This window comes from Vicia villosa, linkage group LG2, assembly GCF_029867415.1.
Source record: "Vicia villosa cultivar HV-30 ecotype Madison, WI linkage group LG2, Vvil1.0, whole genome shotgun sequence".
Classification (NCBI taxonomy): Eukaryota; Viridiplantae; Streptophyta; class Magnoliopsida; order Fabales; family Fabaceae; genus Vicia; species Vicia villosa.
Genome location: NC_081181.1, coordinates 75,591,526 through 75,599,579, shown reverse-complemented (window position 1 = coordinate 75,599,579; position 8,054 = coordinate 75,591,526). Strand labels below are relative to the sequence as shown.

The 8,054-nt window shown below is 39.7% G+C and overlaps 2 non-coding genes across 2 annotated transcripts; one reads left to right on the top strand and one right to left on the bottom strand.

Moving 5' to 3' along the window:
- The first annotated feature begins 2,846 nt into the window (after positions 1-2,846).
- Positions 2,847-2,953, top strand: LOC131654355 (small nucleolar RNA R71). The gene has a single exon (XR_009299396.1). It is a non-coding gene; the product is annotated as a small nucleolar RNA R71 (small nucleolar RNA).
- Positions 2,954-7,602: 4,649 nt separating this feature from the next.
- LOC131654284 (small nucleolar RNA R71) lies at positions 7,603-7,709 on the bottom strand. Its single transcript, XR_009299326.1, has one exon. It is a non-coding gene; the product is annotated as a small nucleolar RNA R71 (small nucleolar RNA).
- Between the last annotated feature and the right edge of the window lie 345 nt (positions 7,710-8,054).

The following is an 8,054-nucleotide window of genomic DNA, read 5'->3' as shown; positions in this document are numbered from 1 at the left end:
CTAGAAAACTTCTTATTTCTCTAACAGTTTTGGGAGGTTGAAGGTTTTCGATAATTTTGATTTTGGCTTTATCTACTTCGATCCCTCTATCAGATACGATGTGTCGAAGTACAATTCCTTGCCGAACCATGAAGTGGCATTTTTCCCAATTTAGGACTAGGTTAACGCTTACGCATCGTTTAAGTACCAATTCAAGGTTCTCTAAACATGTTTCAAAACTTCCTCTACAGACAGAGAAGTCGTCCATAAAGACCTCCATTATTCCATCTAGGAAGTCGGCAAATATTGCCATCATGCATCTTTGGAAGGTCGCGGGTGCATTGCAAAGTCCAAAAGGCATTCGTCTATAAGCGAATGTACCATAAGGACAGGTAAACGTGGTCTTCTCTTGGTCGTCAGGGTGGATAGGAATTTGGAAAAATCCGGAGTATCCATCCAGATAACAGAAATGCGAGTGTTTAGCTAGGCGTTCGAGCATTTGATCTATGAAAGGTAAAGGGAAATGGTCTTTTCTGGTGGCTTTGTTTAGCTTCCTATAGTCAATGCACATTCTCCATCCAGTTTGGGTACGTTGTGCTACAGATTCGCCTTTTGCGTTAGTGATTACAGTAACTCCTCCTTTCTTTGGTACGACATGAACAGGACTAACCCATTTACTATCGGATATAGGATATATTATTCCGGCTTCTAGCAGTTTTTGGATTTCCTTTTTAACCACATCGCTCATAATAGGATTTATTCGCCTTTGATGTTCTCTAGAGGTTTTACAATCGTCTTCGAGCATAATGTGGTGCATACAGAGGGAAGGACTTATTCCTTTCAAATCTGATATGTTATATCCTAAAGCGGTTGGGTATTTTCTCAGGACATTAAGTAATTTTACAGTCTCGGTTTGTCCTAAATCAGCGTTAACTATAACTGGTCGGTTACGTTCTTCGTCTAGGAATTCGTATCTAAGATCGGTAGGCAGTGTTTTCAGTTCTATAGCAGGCTTCTTCGGTCCAGGTATAGGATCAGGAGTTAAAGCCAAACATTCACTCAGGTGGTTATCTTGATATTCCCCACGCCAGTTGTCATCTTCAAAGATTGGCGGTATAGGAATTTTTAGGATCTCGGTTTCCTTATTTGGTTCGGATTTTATTTCATTAACACACTCGTTGATTATGTCGGTAGAGCAGCATGTGTCAATTATAGAGGGTGCTTTTAGGAATTGGGAAAGAATAAATTCTATTTTCTCTTCTCCTACTTCGAAAGTAAGCTTCCCTCGCTTGACATCTATGATTGCACCAGCGGTTGCTAAGAATGGTCTTCTTAATATGGTCGGGATGTTAGAATCTTCTTGGATATCCATAATGATGAAGTCAGTTGGGATGTAGAATTGACCTGCACGAACAGGGATATTTTCTAACATTCCTACAGGGTATTTGACTGAACGGTCGGCTAGTTGAAGAGACATTCTCGTTGCCTTAAGCTCACCCAGATTTAGTTTCTTACAGGTTGAAAGAGGCATCAAACTAACACTGGCTCCTAAATCGCACAGGGCTTTTTCTATGATGGTTTTTCCTATTACGCAGGGTATAGAGAAACTACTAGGATCTTTCAGTTTTGGAGGCATGTTATTCTAGATGATAGCGCTACATTCAGCGGTAAGCGTTACAGTTTCGTTATCCTCGAGTTTCTTTTTGTTTGATAGGATTTCTTTTAGGAATTTAGCGTACGAAGGCATTTCAGTTATGGCTTCTGTGAACGGTATGGTTATGTTTAATTGTTTCAGAAGTTCTACAAATCTTTTAAATTGCGCTACTGTTTTTGATTTAGCTAATCTCTGAGGATAAGAAATTGGTGGCTTATAAGGTGGTGGTGGAACGTAAGGTTTCTCTTTTTCAGGTTCCACTTCGTTATTGCTCTCATTGGTCTTAGCAGTTTGGTCATCAGTTGATGTCTTTTGGGTTTCCTTTGGCTCTTGTTGGGACATAGGTACGTTTTGAGTTCTAGGATCAATAGGTCCATCGTAGTTCATTCCACTTGGTAGTGTTATCGCGTTCGCATGTCCTTTAGGATTAGGTTGTGGTTGAGCAGGAAACGTGCCAGCAGGGGCAGCAGTAGGTGCTTGTTGTTGAGCTACTTGTGAAATTTGAGTTTCTAACATTTTGTTATGCGTAGCTAAGGCATCTACTTCGTTCGATAGTTGTTTTAGTTGCTCGCTATTGTGGATGTTTTGATTCAGGAAGTCCTTATTGGTTTGTTGTTGGAAAGCTATAAAGTTCTCCATCATGATTTCTAGATTTGACTTCCTAGGGGTGTTTTGAGCAGCTACAGACGCTTTTTGGTAGCCAGGTGGTACAGCAGGTGCTTGTCCAGGCGCGTACAACACGTTTTTGTTTTTATAAGAAAAGTTCGGATGGTTTTTCCATCCAGGGTTGTACGTGTTAGAATAAGGGTTTCCTTGAGCATAGTTTACTTGATCAGATGGGACTCCAGTCAAGAGTTGACATTCGGCAACTGCATGTCCAGTCAATCCACAAATCTCGCAGTTAGGTGTTACAGCAGCAGCGGTGGCTGAAGGAGTGATGGTTAAGTTCTCGATCTTTTGAGTTAAAGCGTCTACTTTAGCGTTAACGCGGTCTATACCACTTATTTCGTACATTCCTCCTTTGGTTTGGGCTTTCTCTAGAGCGGCTCGTTCTCCACCCCATTGGTAATGGTTTTGTGCCATGTTCTCTATGAGGTTATATGCTTCATCATGAGGTTTGTCCATAAGTGCTCCGCCAGCAGCGACATCTATAGTCATTTTAGTGTTATATAGGAGACCACCATAGAAAGTATGGATGATCAGCCATGGTTCGAGTCCATGATGAGGGCATAGTCTAAGCATGTCCTTGTAACGTTCCCAAGCTTCGAAGAGTGATTCGTTATCTTTCTGGGTAAATCCGTTGATTTGACCTCTTAGCATAGCAGTTTTGCTAGGCGGAAAGTATCGCGCTAAGAATACTCTCTTCAATTCATCCCATGTAGTTATGGAATTAGAAGGCAGGGATTGAAGCCACGCTCTAGCTCTATCTCTCAAGGAGAAAGGAAAGAGACGTAATCGAATAGCTTCGGAACTAATGTTGTTAGCTTTGACAGTGTCGGCGTATTGCACGAACACAGATAAATGGAGGTTGGGGTCGTCTGCAGGGCTTCCAGAGAATTGATTCTGTTGAACAGCTTGGACCAATGAAGGTTTCAACTCGAAATTGTTCGCCTCAATCGCAGGTGGTGCGATACTTGAGTGCGGTTCAGCGCGCGAAGGAACGGCATAGTCTCTAAGAGGACGAAGAGCAGCCATCTCTAACTTTGGGGTGATTTGATTGATTTGATTGATTTGATCAGTAAAAGTCAATTCCTGATTAATCGGAATTGGTGCTACTTCGGGAAGATTGCGAGCTCGACGTTTGACGTTAATGAAACATTCAATCTCGTTAATTCGTTGTATTAAATCTCCTCCTTGTGAACGAGTATTTGGCATACAATCGTTCAGAAAGAAAGGAAATAATTGCCCTAGTCTCTACGGTGTAACAGTGAGTTACGATATCGACTTAAATAGTCCCCGTCAACAGCGCCAAAAACTTGATCGCGACTTTACGTGTCTATAAATCTGATGACTGCAAGAGCACAGTCGTGTCGTGTAGTTTTAAAAGATATCGAATCCACAGGGACTATGAATCGATCTACCGTTATCTAAGATTACAATGTAAAGCTAGGGCTACTAATATTTCGATTGTTCCTAAGGGAGAGTGATTGTGAGAAATAAAGAATATAATAAAAGACAAATATCAGTATGTATTTCGTTTAACTTAAGGTGATCCGAAGGTCCATTGGCTTATGCATAATTTAATTAAAAATCTTTACTAATTCAATTGGTTAAAAATCCTCGTCTCAAACTTTCGCTCTGTTGATTTAGATTACTATCCTAATCCTAATGTACGCTTTCGCCATCCCATTAGATTTTAGAAGAGCTTTTTGGAAACAACGTAATTAATAAAATGCCTGTTTTATGAAGTTGTTATCTATTTAAATCTCCTAATCTCAAACATTCGCTCTGTTGAATCGGAACAAGTTAATATCCCTAACGTACGCTTTCGCCATCCCGCTCGGGTGTAAAAACAATTTTTGAAAATAAATAAGTTCTAATTAGTTTTAATACGTTTTCTCCATCCTTAAAACTAATGTCCTATGTCTATTATCCAGTTAAAGATCTCAAACTTTCGCTCTATTGATTTTAACCTTTGACCGTCTTAAGACCTCAAACTTTCGCTCTATTGTTCTTAAGACTTACTAATTAAATTAGACATACAAACCAAAAACAGGTGATAATTAAGAAAACATAATTAAGCCAATTTATTTCGGATCCCACAGTTAACTTACTCTACATACCGATACCTTAGTAATTTAGCCAGACATATTAATACAGTTAAGCATGCATGAATTAATTTGGCTTATAATAAAAGGCATGTTAATTGGCATATAATATATCATGTAAACAAATATATAAATAAAGGCGGTAAATATTAAACCTGAATTAAATAAATTGCAATTGAATCTTCGAGTACTGAACTTCCACCACAGGTTGGCTGGATCGTTCTTCGGAATTTAAACGGACGGAAAATAAAACAAGGAAATTAAAAGGCGATAAATCTAACGTAAGGCTAGATTTATAAAAGGTTCACAACAATTTCCGGTGTAGAAATCATTGTGAGAAAAATAACTGTTTGAATTAAAGGAAGGCATAAAATATAAGGCACGGTACAATTTTGGCAGCACTTCGTTAGCAGAAAATCGGACAGGTTGAAGTGAAGTATCTGCCTCTATTTATAGGCGAGGCTTTGCAGTTGGAATCCGTGAAATGAGGGACTTTTTCTGACTGGGACTTGGAGACGTGTGTCTCCGCTTCTTCAGGAAGTGCCTTTGAATGACTTGAGACGTGCGTCTCAAGTGGAGAAAAAGTAGGGGAATGGAGACGTGCGTCTCCCTTTTGCTGATGTGGCATAGAGACGTTGGAGACGTGCGTCTCCACTTGCTTGTGTGGTTTGGGCCACGTACATTTGATCTTCAGTGGGCTGGTTCGTCTCTTTTGGGCCTTTGGGTCTTCTTTAGAATATTTGGGCCTTATTTGCACTCCCTTTTCACTTCAGCACCCATTTTTCATCTTTTAGGCATAAATAGTGGTCGTTTTAGCTCCATTTCTTCTCCTTTTCACAAATAGTCTGATAACACGATTTTATATCGTATATTTAGCTTAAAATCCATAGATATTTATAGCATTTTCCATTTATTATGTTAATTTATTATGATATTACGCGTGTATTTGCTTTGTTTCAGGTTTTACACTTCAATTACGACTATTTGCGAAAAGGAAAGAAAATTGAGCTTAAATGACCAATATTTATGCCTAAAAGATGAAAAGGGAGTGCTGAAGTGAAAGAAGGGTGCAATTAAGGACCCAAAGGCCCAAAAGAGATATTCAGCCCACCAAGGAACCAAAGGCGCGTGGCCCAAACCTGCCCAGCAAGTGGAGACGCACGTCTCCACGTCCTCTATGCCACGTCAGCAAAAGGAGACGCACGTCTCCATGTTCCTACAACTTCTCCACTTGAGACGCACGTCTCAAGTCAGTCAGCTGCCCCCCTGAAGAAACGGAGACGCGCGTCTCCACGCCCAGTCTGCAAAAAGTTCCTCTTTTCACGCAACGTCACAGCAAACCCCCTCCTATAAATAGGACCTGCTATCTCACTTCCAAAGAGTCCGATTTCCTGCCAACGAAGTGCTGCCGAAATTGTACCGCGAACCGTTTTTCCTTATTCTGCTTTCATTCAACCGTTTATTTTCTCACAACGATTTCTACACTGGAAATTGTTGTGAACTTTTCATAGATCTAGCCTTACGTTAGATTTATCGTTTTATTTCCTTGTTTTTATTTTCTGCCATTTAAATTGCGAAGAACAATCCAGCCAACCTGTGGTGGAAGTTCAAGTACTCCAAGATTCAAGTTTTATTTCAGATTTATTTAATTCAGGTTTTTATTTACCGCCTTATTTATATTTATTTGCATGATATATTATATGCCATTTAATATGCTTATTATTATGAACCGAACCGATTTATGCATGTTTAACCGTATTAATATGTCTGGCTAAATTACTAAAGGTGTCGGTATGTAAAGTAAGTTAACCGTAGGGATCCGAAATAAATTGGCTTAATTATGTTTTATTAATTATCACTTGTTTTTGGTTTGTATGTCTAATTAATTAGTAAGTCTTAAAACCAATAGAGCGAAAGTTTGAGATCTTTAACTGGATAGTAGACATAGGACATTAGTTTTAAGGATGGCGAAAGCGTATTAAAACTAATTGGGACTTATTTATTTTCAAAAATTGTTTTTACACTCGAGCGGGATGGCGAAAGCGTATGTTAGGGATATTAGCTTGCTCCGAGTCAACAGAGTGAAAGTTTGAGATTAGGAGATTTAAATAGATAACAACCTCATAAAATAGGCATTTTATTAATTACATTGTTTCCAAAAAGCTCTTCTAAAATCTAATGGGATGGCGAAAGCGTACATTAGGATTAGGATAGTAATCTGAATCAACAGAGCGAAAGTTTGAGACGAGGATTTTTAATCAATTGAATTAGTAAAGATTTTTAATTTAATTATGCAAAAGCCAATGGACCTTCGGATTACCTTAAGTTAAACGAAATACATACTGATACCTGTCTTTTATTATTATTCTTTATTTTCTCACAATCACTTTCCCTTAGGAACAATCGAAATTTTAGTACCCCTAGCTTTACATAGTAACCTTAGATAACGGTAGATCGATTCATAGTCCCTGTGGATTCGATATCTTTTAAAACTACACGACACGACTGTGCACTTGCAGTTATCAGATTTATAGACACGTAAAGTCGCGATCAAGTTTTTGGCGCCGTTCCCGGGGACTATTTAAGTCGATATCGTAACTCACTGTTACACCGTAGAGACTAGGACAATTCTTCCCTTTCTTTTTGAACGATTGTATGCCAAATACTCGTTCACAAGGAGGAGATTTAATACAATGAATTAACGAGATCGAACGTTTCATTAACGTCAAACGTCGAGCTCGCAATCTTCCCGAAGTAGACCCAATTCCGATTGATCAGGAATTGATTTTTACTGATCCAACGAATCAATTCACCCCAAAGTTAGAGATGGCTGCTCTTCGTCCTCTTAGAGAATATGCCGCTCCTTCGCGCGCTGAACCGCACTCAAGCATCGCACCACCTGCGATTGAGGCGAACAATTTCGAACTGAAACCTTCACTGGTCCAAGCCGTTCAACAGAATCAATTCTCTGGAAGCCCTGTAGACGACCCTAACCTCCACTTATCTGTGTTCGTGCAATATGCCGACACTGTCAAAGCTAACAACGTTAGTTCCGAAGCTATTCGATTACGTCTCTTTCCTTTCTCCTTGAGAGATAGAGCTAGAGCGTGGCTTCAATCCCTGCCTTCGAACTCCATAACCACATGGGATGAATTGAAGAGAGTATTCTTAGCTAGATATTTTCCGCCTAGCAAAACTGCTATGCTCAGAGGTCAAATCAACGGATTTACCCAGAAAGATAACGAATCACTCTTCGAAGCTTGGGAACGTTATAAGGACATGCTTAGACTATGCCCTCATCATGGACTCGAACCATGGCTGATCATCCATACTTTCTATGGTGGTCTCTTATATAACACTAAAATGACTATAGATGCCGCTGCTGGCGGAGCATTAATGGACAAGCAACATGATGAAGCATATAACCTCATAGAGAACATGGCACAAAACCATTACCAATGGGGTGGAGAACGAGCTGCTCTAGAGAAAGCCCAAACCAAAGGAGGAATGTACGAAATAAGTGGTATAGACCGCGTTAACGCGAAAGTAGACGCTTTAACTCAAAAGATCGAGAACTTAACCGTCACTCCATCAGCCACCGCTGCTGCTGTAATACCTAACTGCGAGATCTGTGGATTGACTGGACATGTAGT